The 19,459-nt window shown below is 39.1% G+C and overlaps 1 protein-coding gene and 1 pseudogene across 2 annotated transcripts in view; one reads left to right on the forward strand and one right to left on the reverse strand.

Annotated features, from left to right (window-relative positions):
- ATRN (attractin) overlaps window positions 1-19,459 on the forward strand; it is a 201,269-nt gene that overhangs the window by 23,407 nt on the left and 158,403 nt on the right. The window lies entirely within an intron of this gene.
- Window positions 6,693-7,306, reverse strand: LOC129560315 (small ribosomal subunit protein eS8 pseudogene; annotated as a pseudogene).

Raw genomic sequence — 19,459 nt, forward strand, 5'->3', positions numbered from 1 at the left:
ATAGAGATTTAGCCAATTTATATTACCAGCAGCAATTATGGCTTGTCTTTAACTTTCTTATTTCTGTTGAAACAGAAATTTAAATTTTCATGTAATCACTTTTATCATTTTTTTTTTCTTTATGGCTTGTTCTTTTTTTTGTTATATTAAAAAATTCCTTTCCTTTACTGACCCTGTCAAGATATTTTCCTGTATTACTTCCTCAACATTAAAAAATATTTGATTTTTCACTTTCTGATCTTTCATCTGCCTGCAGTTTATTTTTATATTTTATGTTTGTTGTAATAACTTAATGCCACAGGACTGGAAAAGGTTAGTTTTCATTCCAGTCCCAAAGAAAGGCAGTGCTAAAGAATGTTCAAACTACTGCACAATTGCACTCAATTCACATGCTAGCAAAGTAATGCTCAAAATTACATTACTTTGCCGACAAAGGTCTATATAGTCAAAGCTATGGTTTTTCCAGTAGTCATATATGGATGTGAGAGTTGGGCCATAACGAAAGCTGAGTGCCAAAGAATTGATGTTTTGAACTGTGGTGTTGGAGAAGACTCTTGAGAATTCCTTGGACTGCAAGGAGATCAAACCAGTCATTCCTAAAGGAACTCAATCCTGAATGTTCATTGGAAAGACTGATGCTGAAGCTCCAATACTTTGGCCACCTGGTGCAAAGACCTGACTCATTAGAAAAGACCCTGATGCTGGGAAAGATGGAAGGCAGGAGAAGGGGATGACAGAGGACGAGATGGTTGGATGGCATCACTGAATCAGTGGACATCAGTTTGACCAAGCTGTTCCAGGAGACAGTGAAGGACAGGAAAGCCTGGTTGCTACACTCTGTGGGATCACAAAATATCAGACATGACTGAGCGACTGAACAACAATAAATAATTTTTATTTGGTAACCAGTTGTCCCAGTCCCGTTTATATAATAGCATACTTCCCTCTACCCCTACTGCCACATACAGATTTGAAATACACATTAGTTACATAAAACTTCAAATTTCCCTTTGTTGTTTTCAGCCCTTTGTTCCTTTTATTTGAACAAAAATCCTTGTTGAGATTTTTAATTCAAATTTCACCAGATACTGATACTACCCTGGTGAAATTTGTCATCTTTATGAATAGAGTCTTCTCATCTAGAACATGTTTTATATTTCCATTTATTTAGGTATATTTTATACCTTTAAGTAAATTCTTGTAACTTTTTTCAGAATGGTCTCACATACTTTTTTTTTTGGATTTACTCCTGAATCTACAATTTTGTTGCTAAACCTAATTGATTAGTATAGTAGATAGAAATGAAATTTTTAATTTTTATTACTTTTATCGGTATTATCATTATAACAGTAAGGAATACTTAGCTCATGAGTCTCTGGTTGTCTGGATGACTTGGCTGATCTCTATTGAACTTATCTGTTTGGGTCTAGGCAGGAGCTTAGCTGGGCTTTCTGGTGGAGATGGGTTGTTGCAACTCTTTAATCCTCCTTGAACCAGAAACTGTCTGATTCTTACAATCATTGTAATAGGAAAGTGCAAAAGCAGGATTGATTTTCTCATATATTTAACTTATATCTAGGAAGCCTTACTAAATTCTTATAGTATTGATAGTTTGTGGATTCCTTTGTTTTCTATGTTGTTATTTATGCTGCCAGTAAATTGAAATGCTCCATTTCTGATCTGTATACTCTGTGCTTCTTTTTCTTGTCTAATTATTGACTTGTTTAAGATCTATAGGACATTGTTGAATAGTCTTGTTTCTGACTTTAAAGAAATCTTCTAGAATAGCCCTCAGTAATCACAGAGCTTTTGTCCTTTGATCTGTTAATGTGTTAAATTACACTGATGGGCTTTCTGATGGTTTGACCATGCTCATATTTCTGAGATGAATTCAGTTTGGCCATGATATATTTTTTAATATAGATTTTCTGGGTTTGTTATGGTAATATTTTGTTTTGGATTTTGGTATCTATGTTCATGAGCTTTTCTTTTGGCAAGGGTATCAATTTTTGTCCCTTGTCTTTATTTTATCTTTACCCTTAAATGCTAATGTGTTTGCAGACAGAATTTAAGACCGTCAACATAGAAAACTGGTCAGATCAGGGGGTTGGGCTAAGCTATTGCAGAAGAATAAACTTGGAAGAGGAGAATTTGATCTAGGGCATTGGCCTAGGGATAGAAGAGGGACAAATGGGGATAGAAGAGGAACAGAAATAAGAGTGGTTTTTTGGTTGGCTGAGTGATGGGGGGGTAAGGTAAAGGAAGAGTTGATAAATTTTGAAAGATTGGGTGGATGATGACAAAATAGCGGGGGAAAAAAAACCAAGAGGTAAAAAGAAGTGGATTTACTTACTTAAATTTTTAATATAGGAATTACTGGTCTTAAAATGGGCCAAGCTTTGTGTTAGAAATACAGTTGGGCAGTTGTCAGCATATAGATGATAGATGAAGCTGTGAATGCATGTGGGGTTACATTTAGGGGGATCATAGCGAATTGGATGCAGGACAAGTCCAGTGACAGACCCCAGGATTTGAGCAAAGGAATTGTCCCTTTTCTAGAGTCTTTTGAGGTAAATGATACATTATTTTTTTACATATGAGAGGAATCCGTATTACTTTGTGGCAGTTTTGATTATCATTATGGATGGGTATAGTTGGATATCTTTTTTTTTTTTTTTAGGTAATTAATTTATTTTTTATTGGTAGTTGGATATCTTAAGCATTAAAGCATATAGCACTCATTTATACTGATTACAGAGCATTATTTTTTTAAAATAATTATGACACGTGCTTAATCTGTTACATTTTAGGACTATTAGTATAAATTTTCCTGGTGAACTTTTCTCATTGTATGTTGACCTTAAAGAATTATTAGATCAAAAATATTTAACTAAAGATGAAACTTTAGAATGTAGAAATATTTTTACTATTGGTGTCAAAAATTTAGCCACTTACTTTAACACCTAGAAATTCCAAGATTGTATGTGGAAGATTTGTTCTTAATTTGGAGTATGTATTAGACTCATTTGTGGAGCTGTTAAAGATGCGAATACAATGCTAGATCCCGTCTGAGAGTGGTTAATGTTGCAGCCCTATCATTCATCATTTGTTTTCTCAGGCTCTGTGAGTGTTTTGATGTACGCTCCAGTTGAGAACCCTATATCACAGATTTGGGCAGGAGCTAATTCTGTTTCTGCTTCATTGACTATGCCAAAGCCTTTGATTGTGTGGATCACAATAAACTGTGGAAAATTCTGAAAGAGATGGGAATACCAGACCACCTGACCTGCCTCTTGAGAAACCTGTATGCAGGTCAGGAAGCAGCAGTCAGAACCGTACATGGAACAACAGACTGGTTCCAAATAGGAAAAGGAGTACGTCAAGACTGTATATTGTCACCTTGCTTTTTTAACTTATATGCACAGTACATCATGAGGAACGCTGGGCTGGAAGAAGCACAAGCTGGAATCAAGATTGCCGGGAGAAATATCAATAACCTTAGATATGCAGATGACACCACCCTTATGGCAGAAAGTGAAGAGGAATTCAAAAGCCTCTTGATGAACGTGAAAGAGGAGAGTGAAAAGGTTGGCTTAAAGCTCAACATTCAGAAAACGAAGATCATGGCATCTGGTCCCATCACTTCATGGGAAATAGATGGAAAAACAGTGGAAACAGTGTCAGACTTTATTTTTTGGGGCTCCAAAATCACTGCAGATGCTGATTGCAGCCATGAAATTAAAAGACGCTTACTCCTTGGAAGGAAAGTTATGACCAACCTAGATAATATATTAAAAAGCAGAGACATTACACTTTGCCTACCAAGGTCAGTCTAGTCAAGGCTATGGTTTTTCCCGTGGTCATGTATGGATGTGAGAGTTGGACTGTGAAGAAAGCTGATCGCCGAAGAATTGATGCTTTTGAACTGTGGTGTTGGAGAAGACTCTTGAGAGTCCCTTGGACTGCAAGGAGATCCAACCAGTCCATTCTAAAGGAGATCGATCCTGGGTGTTCATTAGAAGGACTGATGCTAAAGCTGAAGCTGCAATACTTTGGCCACCTCATGCGACGAGTTGACTCACTGGAAAAGACTCTGATGCTGGGAAAGGTTGGGGGCGGGAGGAGAAGGGGACGACAGAGAATGAAATGGCTGGATGGCATCACTGACTCTGTGGACATGAGTTTGAGTGAACTCCGGGAGTTGGTGATGGACAGGGAGGCCTGGCGTGCTGTGATTCATGGGGTCGCGGAGAGTCGGACACGACTGAGCGACTGAACTGAACTGAACTGAAACATGTTAGTGTATTTTGTTTCTTTGTGACAGCAGAGGCCAGAATACCAGTAAGTTTGTTGATCTGTCCACTTCAGTGGGACCATTTGCATTTGTATGTCAACTTAATTTATGAAACAAAATTCAATAGCAAATTAGTCTAGGCTCAGATCATTAAGAGGACTGATCAAATAAAATATGGTATGTTCACACAGTGGAGTACTATAAATGGGAAGCTATGAAAAGGACTGAGGATAATCTCCATATCAGCTATGTGGTCATCTGAAGACTATATTGTTAAATGGAGAAATCAAAGAGCAAAATAATGGCATTGTATGCTACTATTTTTCAAATAAAAGGGCTATATAAATATATACACCTGTGTTTTTGTATATATACATGGATGAATTAAAGGAATGATAAACCAGAAACAAGGAAAATGTTTACTCTAAGGAAAGAGAAGGGAGTGGGGTAGCAGGAACAGGTATAGATTCTAGATATCTGAATGTACTTTGTGGGTTGGGTTTAAGAATCATGCCAATATTTATTATAAACAAAAATGAAATAAATTGAGAGAAAAAGGCAATTCCTAAAAATCAAATGGAAACAGGAACGTGAATCTAAATGTCTATCAAGTTTGAGGCTAAGCACATAGAGATTATCTTCCCTGGTGGCTCAATAAATAAAGAAACCACCTGCAATGCAGGAGACCTGGATTCAGTCCCTGGGTTGGGAAGATCTCCTGGAGAAGGGAATGACAACTCACTCCAGTATTCTTGTCTGGAGAATCCCATGGACAAGGGAGCCGGGAGGGCTGTAGTCTATGGGGTCCCAAAGAGTTGGACACGAACTGAGGGACTAACACTTTCACATAGAAACTATTTCAAATGACTTTGAAGCGTAGTAGATTGGACATTGGGCTTCCCTGGTGGCTCAGTGGTAACGAATCCACCTGCAGTGCAGGAGATGCAGGTTTTATCTCTGGGTTGGGAGGATCACCTGAAGAAGGAAATGGCAACCCACTTCAGTATTCTTGTCTGGAAAATCCCGTGGACAGAGGAGCCTGGCTATCCATGGTATCACAAAAAAGTTGGACACGGCTTAGCAACTAAACAACAACAACAGTTTGGCTGTTTCTAGTGGGATATACTTCCAAGGACAAAAAACTGCAAAGATATCATAAACTGTTTTTTGTAATCGTGTAATTGGTAGTGATATTGGTATTATTATTTTGCAGGTGTGTATTATGAAGTAAACAAGTAAATACTTATATTGGATTGAGTTCCTAGATTTTTGAATGGGAAAGAGATATAATCAGAGAAGTTGGGTAAGAAGGTTAGGATCCTAAATTTGAGTTGAAAAATGTCAGTATGATCTCATGATGTATTTTTTTCTTTTTAAAAATGTATTATTTCCTAATTCTGTCTCCTGAAAAATCTCAGAAATTAAGCTTGATAGCATTAAGCACTTCTGGTGCCAGACTGTTCTCTAAATAATACTTTTGTTACTAGATAGAACCTAGGGTACCATGGAAAAATGGCTTATTTCAGGTTGAAGTCAGAAAATATATAAGCCTGGAACATATTATCGTATCACATAACAAGCTACTGGGGAGATTTCTGATTCTGTCAGTGACAGAATAACTTTTTCTAAGCCAGAACTCTAGCTGAAAACTAGAAAAGCTGGAAAAAAAATGGTTTTAACGGCTGTGAAGAGTGACAAGGCAAACAAGGACAGAGGGATGAGGCTAACTTTTGGTATAGCTTTCCTCATAGAGGGATTAATGGATATGAGGCATGTAGCTAAGAGGTTGAGTGGAAAGTGGTGGTAGAGAGACAGAGTCTAAGCAGAGTTTTGGGTCAGTTCAGTTCAGTTACTCAGTTGTGTTTGACTCTGCGATCCCGTGGACTGCAGCATGCCAGGCTTCCCTGTCTGTCACCAACTCCCGGAGCTTGCTCAAACTCATGTCCATTGAGTTGGTGATGCCATCCAACCATCTCATCCTCTATCGTCCCCTTCTCGTGCTATCTTCAATCTTTCCCAGCATCAGGATCTTTTCCAGTGAGTCAGTTCTTTGCATCAGGTGGTCAAAATATTGGAATTTCAGCTTCAGCATCAGTCCTTCCAATGAACACCCAGGATTGATCTCCTTTAGGATGGACTGGTTGGATCTCCTTGCAGTCCAAGGGACTCTCAAGAGTCTTCTCCAGCACCACAGTTCAAAAGCATCAATTCTTCAGCACTCAGCTTTATAGTCCAACTCTCACATCCATACATGACTACTGAAAAAACCATAGCTTTGACTAGATGGACCTTTGTTGGCAAAGTAATGTCATTGCTTTTTATTTTATTTATTTATTTGAACACAGCATAGAACAGTAAACACCTTTATTAGATGAGCTAAGACAGGAGGGAAGAGGGTTTATTTGCCTTTCCGGGCCTTGATCTTCCTTAGATAGAACTCAAGCTCTTTTCCCTCTCGCACATAACCGTCTGCTCGGCCACATTGGCCTGGTCTTGAAGCAATGCATGCAAGAAACTTGCACTGCTGGAACTGCTCCTCTAGAAGACTGCTGATTTTGGCATTCTTTTTTCCTCTCATCGTATTTCTTCTGAATTTTCTTTGATCGTTTCTTGTTTAAAATCTCTTCCTCCTCAGGAGTCAGCTTGGCCCCCTTCTTGCGGCCCAGGGGAAGTGCATAGTGGGACTCGTACCACTCGGTGTGGCGTGCTGTTGATAAACACAATACAGTTCTTGGTACGGACCATTTCATTGTTGGATGCATTATAGACAACATTGATTATTTTTGTCTTGCGTGTGCAACACTCCGAGCCCCAGGAGAAGTTTCCCACGTCCAGCCTCAAGGCCTGGTACTTCTTGTTGCCTCCCCGTACACGGACTGTGTGTATGCGGCGGGGGCCAGTCTTTGTGTTGGCAGCGGGGCATCCCAGCTCATACTTCCGCTTCTTGTGGTAGGGCTTTCTCTTGCCCCCGGTCTTATGGCGCTTGTGCCAGTTGTCCTGAGAGATGCCCATCGCTCGGCGCTGCCTGGAAAGAGCCATTGCTTTTTAATATGCTGTCTAAGTTGGTCACAGCTTTTCTTCCAAGGAGCAAGCATCTTTTAATTTCATGGCTGCAGTCACCATCTGCAGTGATTTTGGAGCCCAGGAAAATAAAATCTGTCACTGTTTCCATTGTTTCCCCATCTGTTTGCCATGAAGTGATGGGACTGGATGCCATGATCTTAGTTTTTTAATGTTGAGTTTTAAGCCAGCTTTTTCACTCTCCTCTTTCACCTTCATCAAGAGCCTCTTTAGTTCCTTTTGGCTTTCTGCCGTAAGGGTGGTGTCATCTGCGTATCTGAGGTTATTGATATTTCTTCCTGCAACTTTGATTCCAGCTTGTGTTTCATCCAGCCCGGCATTTCACATGATGTACTCTGCATATAAATTAAATAAGCAGGGTGACAGTACATTGTTCCATGTGCAGTTATAACTGTTGCTTCTTGACCTGCATACAGACTTCTCAGGAGGCAGGTCAGGTGGTCTGGTATTCCCGTCTCTTTAAGAATTTTCCACAGTTGGTTGTGATCCACACAGTCAAAGGTAGTCATGCAGAACTGGGGGATGAAATTGGAGTTCAGAGCTTGAAAAGAAATAGGCACTAGAAAACACCCCAGGCTTTTAGTTGGGAACCCTGAAGGATAGGCGGTACTTCATGCTTAAGGGTGAACTCAAAATAGATCAGCTCTTACAAAAAGCTGAAGCCAAGCTTTTAAATCACCTCAGTCCTTGATTGGATTAAGATCTGTTCTTAGCTTTGTTGCTTGCTGGAAGCAGATGTAAATCTTCTCTGGAGGAAGACAGTATCATCAGTCACTGATTCAGGTTATCTGTATAGTTTTTATATTCTTAGTGATAATATGAGATATATTTATATGTAACTATACATAATATATAGCATGGTAAATATTTATAAGGCTTAGTCTGTCATTCAATTAAAAAATAACCAGAAACGTAACAATGAAAGAACTGAATGAAAATCAAAAGAGAAAATAGATAATTGTGAAGACTCATAGGGATACATCCAGGACAGATAAGATTGTATATACCCATTTTTCCCATATAAATCCAACTATAAGTCCTGGAATTTGTGCAGAAGACAACCAAAGAACTGTGAATGGTCCTAGGAAGGTGAGCTGGTTTGGGACCATAGGACTGAAAAAACAGCATAGCCATAGGACATTTTGCATTTGCCCTGCAACAGAAGGCTACCTAGATCTAGTGTTTCCTGAGTCCCTCTAACCTAGCAACAGAATACTTTCCAGATAGTTTATGCCTCCCCAAAATCAAACGGGAGTCCCTCTGTAAACATCATGCAAATTTGATACCATTGGCAAGGGGAATCAGTTATGAGCCCTCACTGAATATGAGTGCTGAGGAGAAGCACATTTCTTCTCCACCTGTCCTGAGACTTCTTTCACTGAGAGTTATCAAGGCAGGTAGGCAGAACTGACAAGAGAGACTCTGCTATAGCAAGCATTTTAGTCTGGGAAGCATCTTTGTCCTTGAAGGCTTGGTATTCTCCTCCCCAACCCAGAGACCCCAAAGTGGGCACTACTGGCAAAAAGAACACAGCTACAAGTGGCCTAGTCCATAGTTTCTTTGCCTATGTAGGCTTGAGCTACTTCTCCCAATCCAGGAGACACAGGGGCAGATGGTTGGAACTGGCAAGAGAGATCCAGTTATAACAAGGGGCACATTCAGGGAACCCTCTTTGTCTCTGTGGGCTCAAACTTGCCTTTTCTACTCAGAGACACTGGGAAGCTGAGGGGCAACTTTGGGCTATCACAGCCTTACCTCACCAAGAGAATCTTGGCTACTTGGCTTGGGGAAACTCCTTTTGCCCTGTCAGGCAGCACCCTCAGGGACCAGCGGGAGCCTAGTGGCAACAGATAAACAAAGCAGGCCAAATAAGACCACAAAGGCTCTGAAAATTAACCTGTCATTTGAACAGCAGCCCAGAAAAGTAGGCCAAGATCCACGTGCTAAAACTATACAGGGTGATGGTCTACTAAAATAAAAGATATCATGTTAATAAGCCCCTATGAAAGAGGAGAGTGAAAAGTTTGGCTTGAAGCTCAACATTCAGAAAACGAAGATCATGGCATGTGGTCCCATCACTTCATGGGAAATAGATGGGGAAACAGTGGAAACAGTGTCAGACTTTTTATTTTTTTGGGCTCCAAAATCACTGCGGATGCTGATTGCAGCCAGGAAATTAAAAGACGCTTACTCCTTGGAAGGAAAGTTATGACCAACCTTGATAATATGTTAAAAAGCAGAGACATTACTTTGCCTACCAAGGTCCGTCTAGTCAAGGCTGTGGTTTTTCCCGTGGTCATGTATGGATGTGAGAGTTGGACTGTGAAGAAGGCTGATTGCCAAAGAATTGATGCTTTTGAACTGTGGTGCTGGAGAAGTCTCTTGAGAGTCCCCTGGACTGCAAGGAGATCCAACCAGTCCATTCTAGAGGAGATCAGTCCTGGGTGTTCATTGGAAGGACTGATGCTAAAGCTGAAACTCCAATACTTTGGCCACCTCATGTGACAAGTTGACTCACTGGAAAAGAGTCTGATGCTAGGAGGGATTGGGGGTGGGAGGAGATGGGGACGACAGAGAATGAGATGGCTGTATGGCATCACCGACTCGATGGACATGAGTTTGAGTGAACTCCGGGAGTTGGTGATGGACAGGGAGGCCTGGCGTGCTGTGATTCATGGGGTCACAAAGAGTTGGACACGACTGAGTGACTGAACTGAACTGAACTGAACTGATGTTAGTGATGTGTAACATGCTAGTCAGAACATTCAAGATACAATAGAAAATCACTCGTTCTATCAAACAAAAGAAATTGCAACTAGAATCAGAAAAGATAACAAACACCAAAACGATGAATCAGATGTTGGAATTTTCTGAGAAGAATTTTAAACTAGCTGTTATAAAAATGCTTCAAAATCAGTTAAAAGTGTCTTGAAACAAATAACAAAATCTTAGCAGCATACCAAATAAAATTCATTAGAATGAAATTTAAAATGACATTTGAGAGAACCAAATGGAAATTTTAGAACTGAAAAAGACAGTAACAGCAACAGCAGAAAAATTGACTGGATGAGCTTAATAATAGAATGATAATCATTAGTGGTAGAATCATTGGACTTGAGAACAAAATCATAGAATTCACCCAGTCTAAACAGAAAGCGGACTAGAAAAAATGATCTATGGGACAAGAGATAAAGCATTTATGTGATTGAAGTCCCAGAAGGAAATGGGAAAGAAGATAAGGCAGAAAGAGTATTTGAAAGAAATATGGCTGAAAAGTTATGGAATTTGACAAAAGAAACAAATCTACATACCCAAGAAACTGCAAATCACATACAGCATAAACCCAAGGAAATCTATACCAAATTCATCATAATTAAACTCTTAAAATCTAAAGGCACAGCTGTATGTTTCAGGAAACTCAAACAGGGGCTCTGTATCAACCTAGAGGGGTGGGGTGGGGAGGGAGATTTTAGGGACATTCAAGAGGGAGGGGATGTATATATACCTATAGCTGATTCATGTTGAGGTTTGACAGAAAACAACAAAATTCTGTAAAGCAATTATCCTTCAATTAAAAATTTTTAAAAAATAAAGGCATAGGATACAAGATTAAAATACAGAAGTCAGTTGCTTTCCTGTGTATAAACAATGAAGAGATAGAATTTGAATTCAGAAAAAAATGCCATTTATATCAGTACTGTCAAAAGTGAAATATTTAGGTATGCGTCTAACAATATATGTATATTTAAGATCTGTGTGAAGAAATCTACAAAACTCTGATGAACCAAATCAAAGAATTAAATAAATGGAGAGATGTTACCTGTGGATAGAGAGATTCAATCTTGTCAGGATATCACTTCTTTGCAACTTTACCTATAAATTCAGTGTAATCCCATTCAAAATTTTAGCAAATTATTTTGTGAATATAAAAAAACTGATTCTAAAGTTTATATGGCAAAACAAGAAACCCAGAATTGCCAACACAGGATTAAAGGAGGAGAGCAAATTTGGAAGGCTGACGCTATCTGATAGCAGAGCTTACTGGAAAGCTACAGTGGTACCATCAGAAATTGTGGTATTGGCGAAAGAATAGACAAATAGATAAGTGGAACAGAATAGAGAGCCAGAAACCTGAAGGCAAAGAAAAGAAGTCTTGAAAGTGGACAGATAGAAATGATGCAGTTATCTATGGGAAATAACAAACCAATTCAAATAGCAATAGATTTCTCATCTGAAACCATGGGCGCCAGTAGAAGTGGCACCATATATAAAATGCTGAAATAAAAGAATTGTCCATTGTGAATTCTGTACCTGGCACAGTTGTCACTCAGGAATTAAATGGAACAGGGAGGCCTGGCGTGCTGTGATTCATGGGGTCGCGGAGGGTCGGACATGACTGAGCGACTGAACTGAACTGAACTGAAAAACACTCTCAGATGATGAAAACCTAAACGAAGATGTTGCTAGCAGACCTAAAGAAATAATAAAAGATCAAATCTTGGAGCATCAGGAAAGAAGAAGGAACAATGAAGAGAGCAATAGAAGGAACAAATGGATGCTTGTAATCCTTTTCCTCCTGAGTTTTAGCAGTCATATTTGATGATTAAATCAAAAACATAAAACTGTCTGAGACTAAATATGATGATACTTAAGATAGTAAAGATAAAGGACTTAAATGAAAGTGAGGATTCCATATTTCAATCAGAATAGTAAAATGTTATTACCAGTTTTTGTTGTTCAGTTGCTAAATTGTGTCTGACTCTTTGCGACCCCATGGACTGCAGCATACCAAGTTCATATGTCCTTCACTATCTCCTGGAGTTTGTTCAAATTCATGTCTGTTCATCCTATGTAACCATCTCTTCATCTGCCTCCCCCTGTCCTTTTGCCTTTAATCCTTCCCAGCATCAGGGTTTTTTCCAGTGAGTCGACTCTTCACATCAGCTGGCCAAAGGATTGGATCTGGAGCTTCAGCATCAGTACTTCCGATGAATATTCAGGGTTGCTGTCCTTTAAAATTGACTGGTGTGATCTCCTTGCTGTCCAAGGGACTCACAAGAGTCCATTCTAGCACCACAATTTGAAAGTATCAGTTCTTTGGCACTCAGTCTACTTTATGGTCTGACTCTTACATTGTTACATGACTACTGGAAAAAACATATTTTTGACTATATGAACCTTTCTCAGCGAAGTGTTACCTTTGCTTTTTAATACACTGTCTAGGTTTGTCATAGCTTTCTTTTCAAGGAGCAAGCATCTTTTAATTTCATGGCTGCAGTCACCATCCCCAGTGACTCTGGAGCCCACGAAAATAAAATCTATCACTGCTTCAAATTTTTCCCCTTCTGTTTGCCATGGAGTGGTGGGACCGGATGCCATGATCTTAGTTTTTTAAATGTTGAGTTTCGAGCCAGCTTTTTCACTGTCCTCTTTCACCCTCATCGAGAGGCTTTTTAATTCCTCTTCAGTTTCTAACGTTTGAGTGATATCATCTGCATATGAGGTTATTGATATTTCTCCCGCAATCTTGATTCTAGCTTCATTCAGCCCAGCATTTCGTATGGTGTACTCTGCATAGAAGTTAAATAAGCAGGGTGATAATATACAGCTTTGTCATACACCTTTCCCAATTTTGAACCAGTCTGTTGTTCCATGTCTGGTTCTAACTGTTGCTTCTTGATCCACATACAGGTTTCTCAGAAGACAGGTAAGATGGTCCCATCTCTAAGAATTTTCCACAGTTTGTTGTGATCCACACAGTGAAGCAGATGTTTTTCTGAAATTCTCTTGCTTTATTCATGATCCAGTGAATGTTACCAATTTGATCTCTGGTTCCTCTGTCTCTTTGAATCCCAGCTGTGCGTCTTGAAGTTCTGAGTTTACACTGCTAAAGTCTAGCTTGAAGGATTTTGAGTATAACCCTGTTGGCATGTAAAATGAGCACAATTGTATGGTAATTTGAACATTCTTTGGCATTGCCTTTCTTTGGGATTGGAATGAAAACTGACCTTTTCCAGTCCTCTGGCCACTGCTGGGTTTTCCAAATTTGCTGGCATGTTGAATGCAGCACTTTCACAGTATCATCTTTTAGAATTTTAAATAGCTGAACTGGAATTCCATCACCTCCACTAACTTTGTAGTAATGCTTCCCAAGGCACTTAACTCCACATTCCACTCCACATTCCAGGATGTCTAGCACCAGGTAAATGACCACACCATCATTGTCATCCAGGTCATTAAGACCTTTCTTGTATAGTTCTTGTATGTCTTCTTGCCACCTCTTCTTAATCTCTTCTGCTTCTGTTAGGTCTTTACTGTTTCTGTCCTTTATTGTGCCCATCCTTGCATGAAATGTTCCCTTGATATCTCCAGTTTTCTTGAAGAGGACTCTCAGTTCAGTTCAGTTGCTCAGTGGTGTCTGACTCTTTGTGACCGCGTGGACTGCAGCATGCCAGGCCTCCCTGTCCATCACCAACTCCTGGAGCTTGCTCAAACTCATGTCCATTGAGTTGGTGATGCCATCCAACCATCTCATCCACTGTTGACCCCTTTGGAGGCTTGGGCTGAAAGTTTGGCCTCAGGTCAAGCAACAAGGAGGGAACACAGCCCCGCCCATCAACAGAAAGTTGGATTAAAGATTTACTGAGCATGGCCCTGTCCATCAGAACTCCTCCACAGTCTCTCCAACATTTGGAAGCTTCCATAAGCCTCTTATCCTTATTCATCAGAGGACAGACATAATGAAAACCACAGTCACGGAAAACTAACCAAATTAATCACATGAATCACAGCCTTGCTTGTCTAACTCAGTGAAACTGTAGGTCATGCTGTGTAGGTCCTCCCAGAACGGACAGGTCATGGTGGAGAGTTCTGTGAAAACGTGGTCCAGTGGAGAAGGGAGTGGCAAACCACTTCAGTATTCTTGCCTTGAAAACCCCATGAACAGTATGAAAAGGCAAAAAGAAGAGAACTGTAGTCTTCCCCATTCTGTTGTTTTCCTCTATTTCTTTGCATTGTTCATTTAAGGCCTTCTTAACTCTCATTGCTATTCTCTGGAACTCTACATTAAGTTGGGTATATTTTTCCCTTTCTCCCTTGCCTTTGGTTCTCTTTTTTACTCAGCTATTTGTAAAAGCCTCCTCAGACAACCACTTTGTCTTGGATTTTTTTTCCTTTGGGATGGTTTTGGTCACTGCCTCCTGTACAGTGTTATGAACCTCAGTCCATAGTTCTTCAGGTTCTGTCTACCAGACCTAATCTCCTGAATCTATTCGTCACCTCCACTGTATAATCACAAGGGATTTGATTTAGGTCATATCTGAATGGTCTGGTGGTTTTCCCCTACTTTCTTCAATTTAAACTTGAGTTTTGCAACAATGAACTGATGATCTGAGCCAGTCAGCTCCAGGTCTTGTTTTTACTGACTTTATAGAGCTTCTCCATCTTTGGCTGCAAAAAACATAATCTGATTTTGGTATTGAGCATCTGGTGATGTCAATGTGTAAAATCATCTGTGTTGCTGGAAAAGGGTGTTTGCTATGACTAGTGTGTTCTCTTGACAAAACTGTGTTAGCCTTCACCTTCATTTTGTACTCCAAGGCCAAACTTGCCTATTATTCTGAGTATCTCTTGACTTTGTACTTTTGCATTCCAGTCCCATGATGGAAAGGACATCTTTTTGGTGCTAGTTCTAGAAAGTTTTGTAGGTCTTCAGAGAACTGGTGAGCTTCAGCTTCTTTGACATTAGTGGTTATAGCATAGACATGGATTACGGTGATGTTGAATGATTTGCCTTGGAAATGAACCGAGGCCATTCTGTCATTTTTAGGATTACATTGAAGTACTGCATTTCAGACTATTTTGTTGACTATGAGGGCTACTCCATTTCTTCCAAGGGATTCTTGCCCACAGTAGTTAATAATTATAATGGTCATCTTAAGTTCACCCATTCCTGTCCATTTTAGTTCAGTGATTTCTAATATGCTGATGTTCACTCTTTGATCTCCTGCTTGACCACCTCCAATTTACCTTGATTCAATGGACCTAACATTCTAGGTTCCTGTGCAATATTGTTGTTTACAGCATCGGACTTTTATTTTCACCACCAGACACATTCACAACTGAGCATCATTTCCACCTTGGCCTAGCCTCTTCATTCTTTCTGGAGCTACTAGTAATTGTCCTCTGCTCTTCCCCAGTCGCATATTGGACACCTTCCAACCTGGGGGGTCATCTTTCGGTATCATATCTTTTTGCCTTTACATACTGTTCATGAGGTCCTCCAGGCAAAAATACTGGAGTGGGTTGCCATCTCCTTGTCCAGTGGACCACGTTTTGTTAGAACTCTTCACCATAACTTGTCCATCTTGAATGGCCCTGCACATCATGCCTCATAGTTTCATTGAGTTATGCCAGTCCTTTTGCCACAACAAGGCTGTGATCTATGAAAGGGTATAAGTAGTTACCATAGATATAATAATTACCTTAAATATAAAAGCAAATTGGATGAAAAAATATGACCAAGTTATGCAGCTTGTGGGAAAGTCACTTCAAATTCAACAGTGTAAGTAGGTGGAGAGCAAAAGGATGGAAAAACTGTAACATATAAACATTACTTTTAAAAAGAGCAGGAATGGCTTTACCAATACTTGATAGGTTAGATTTTAGAGTGTAGGAAATTACCAGGAACAGAGAGATATTACATAAAGATAAAAAATAACAGTTAACCATTGGCAAGTATTAAGAATAGGGAGTGTATATAAAAAAAAAAAAGGAAAGAAAAAAAAAGAATAGGGAGTGTATAAAGAAGATAGGAGAGGAATGTGAGGAAGCCTTGTATTGTTAGAACTGTCTGTCTTGACTGGTGGTGGATACATGAATACACAGGTGACAAAATTGTATAGAACTTACACACCCACATGTACATGCATGAGTATAAGTAAAATTGTGGAACTCTGAATAAGATTGATTTATCAATGTCAGTATTGTGGTTGTGATATTTATTATAATGTAGTTCTGAAGAATATCCCCATTTGAGGAAACTGGGCAAAGTGTACAAGGAATCACTGCATTAACTGTATATGAATACATTATTTCAACTAAAATTTAAATTATTTTTTTAAAGGCTCAGGGGGACTAAGAAGACATGACAACTAAACATGCTTTTGTTTCATGTTTTCTCACGGTTACATTCAGAATACAGATCCTTGGCCAGGATGCTGCTTGGGTGCGGAGGGGTATCCTTCTCAGGTGTCACTTCTAGAGGCATACCGTGCCTGTCTGTCCCTTACTTTTTATGTAAATTTTATTTTCCTTTATGAGGTATTATCTTATTTTCCCACTAATTCTTCCTATAAGTATTAAGTAGTATTGGGGAGACACTTTATAAGACTCTGCACATAGCCTGCTCCACATCAGATTTTCTTCCAGCTTTTTACATCTATGATGTTAAAAATAACTACTATTCCTCACTCAGTAGTTAACAAAAGAAAGATTTGAAAACACTTGGCCTAATTGACATATAGAGAATAGTGCACTATACACTATTAGTGCACTAGTCACAATAGTGACTGTATTCTTCTGATGTTCATTAATTGAAGAAAAAAATCACTCTGGTAATTTGAAAATATTTCATACTGAATTATAATGAATATATTTATCTTAAAGTTTGAGGATAACACTAGTGCCTTGCTGAGAATGAAAGTTACAACTTTAAATGCATATATTAGAAAGATTGAGTTAGTGGTCTAAATTATCAACTCAGAAAAATAGTAAAAACACTTCAAAATATACTAGAAAGTTATGAAAATGAAATAGATAAGAGTTTATTTAATATGAAAGATATAAATAGAGCAGTTTAACAAAGGTAAGCATTAAAAGACTACTAAAATTGATAAACTGCTAGAGAGGTTGATAAAAATAAAGTAAATAGAAATTACTGATAATAGTGATGATAAAGGGACCATCACTATAGATCCTTACAGACATTGAAAAATCATACGAGGATATTATTAAGTTTATTCCAATAAATTTAGAAAAATGTAGATGAAATGGCAAACTCTAGTAAAACTAATTTACTAAAAAGAAAACTTCAGGCCCAGATAGTGAATTCTTGCAAACTTTTATAGGAGAAATTGCACCAGTGTTACACAGACTCTTCTATGCCTAAGGAAAAGAGGTGAAATTCCTTGTTTTTATGCATCCAGCATATGTTTGTCATCAAAACCTGATAAGGGATGGAAATAGCAGGTCAGTCTAACTTACCAAACGTATTAAAAAAACCAAAATATTTGCAAACTGTGTCCAGCAAAATATAAAAAGAATAATGACCAAGTTGGATTTATTTGAGAAATTAAAGTAGATTTAACAGACTAAATGAGAAAAACCAAATGATCATTTCATTAGATGGACAGTTCTTTTAAGAAATAGAGTTCAGTACTCATTAGTGGTTTAAAAAAAAATTGTTTAAAGGATGAAAAAATACTTTCTTAATCTGGTAAAGATTTCATACAGAGAAATTAGGGTAAATATCACAGTGTATGGTGAAATAATGAAAACTTTCCTCTGAGATAGGGAACAAGACAGGGATATTTACCATCACCAGTTCTTTTTCATTGTAGTAATGGAGATCTTAACCAGTTGCAATAAGATAAGAAAATAATAAAATATAATAAAAACATTAGAAAGGAAAAAATGAAATAGTCATTTTTTGTAGGGAATATGTCTATATTGGTCGTAGCTTTTGCCTAGGATAACCAGAAGAATCATGTTCCCATCGTAGAGATGAAAACTTTTTTGTTAAAAAAAATGTCAGTTCTGTTCAGTCGCTCAATCGTGTCCCACTCTTTGCGACCCCATGAATCACAGCACGCCAGGCCTCCCTGTCCATTACCAACTCCCGGAGTTCACTCAAACTCATGTCCACAGAGTCAGTGATGCCATCCAGCCATCTCATTCTCGGTCATCCCCTTCTCCTCCCGCCCCCAACCTTTCCCAGCATCAGAGTCTTTTCCAGTGAGTCAGCTCGTCGCATGAGGTGGCCAAAGTATTGGAGTTTCAGCTTTAGCATCAGTCCTTCCAATGAACACCCAGGATCGATCTCCCTTAGAATGGACTGGTTGGATCTCCTTGCGGTACAAGGGACTCTCAAGAGTCTTCTCCAACACCACAGTTCAAAAGCATCAATTCTTCACCGCTCAGCTTTCTTCACAGTCCAACTCTCACATCCATACATGACCACGGGAAAAACCATAGCCTTGACTAGACGGACCTTTGTTGGCAAAGTAATGTCTCTGCTTTTTAATATATTATCAAGGTTGGTCATAACTTTCCTTCCAAGGAGTAAGCGTCTTTTAATTTCCTGGCTGCAGTCAGCATCTGCAGTGATTTTGGAGCCCAAAAAAATAAAGTCTGACACTGTCTCCACTGTTTTACCATCTATTTCCCATGAAGTGATGGGACCAGATGCCATGATCTTTGTTTTCTGAATGTTGAGCTTCAAGCCAACCTTTTCACTCTCCTCTTTCACTTTCATCAAGAGGCTTTTGAGTTCCTCTTCACTTTCTGCCATAAGGGTAGTGTCATCTGCATATCTGAGATTTTTGATATTTCTCCCAGCAATCTTGATTCCAGCTTGTGCTTCTTCCAGCCCAGCGTTCCTCATGATGTACTCTGCATATAAGTTAAATAAGCAGGGTGACAATATACAGCCTTGACGCACTCCTTTTCCTATTTGGAACCAGTCTGTTGTTCCATGGCCAGTTCTGACTGTTGCTTCCTGACCTGCATACAGGTTTCCAAAGAGGCAGGTCAGGTGGTCTGGGATTCCCATCTCTTTCAGAATGTTCCACAGTTTATTGTGATCCACACAGTCAAAGGCTTTGGCATAGTCAGTGAAGCAGAAATAGATGCTCTTCTGGAACTCTCTTGCTTTCTCCATGATCCAGCAGATGTTGGCAATTTGATCTCTGGTGCCTCTGCCTTTTCTAAAACCTGCTTGAATATCTGGGAGTTCACGGTTCACATATTGCTGAAGCCTGGCTTGGAGAATTTTGAGCATGACTTTACTAGCGTGTGAGATGACTG

Source organism: Moschus berezovskii, chromosome 15 (assembly GCF_049115385.1).
Source record: "Moschus berezovskii isolate FMDL1 chromosome 15, NW_MosBer_1.0, whole genome shotgun sequence".
Taxonomy (NCBI): Eukaryota; Metazoa; Chordata; class Mammalia; order Artiodactyla; family Moschidae; genus Moschus; species Moschus berezovskii.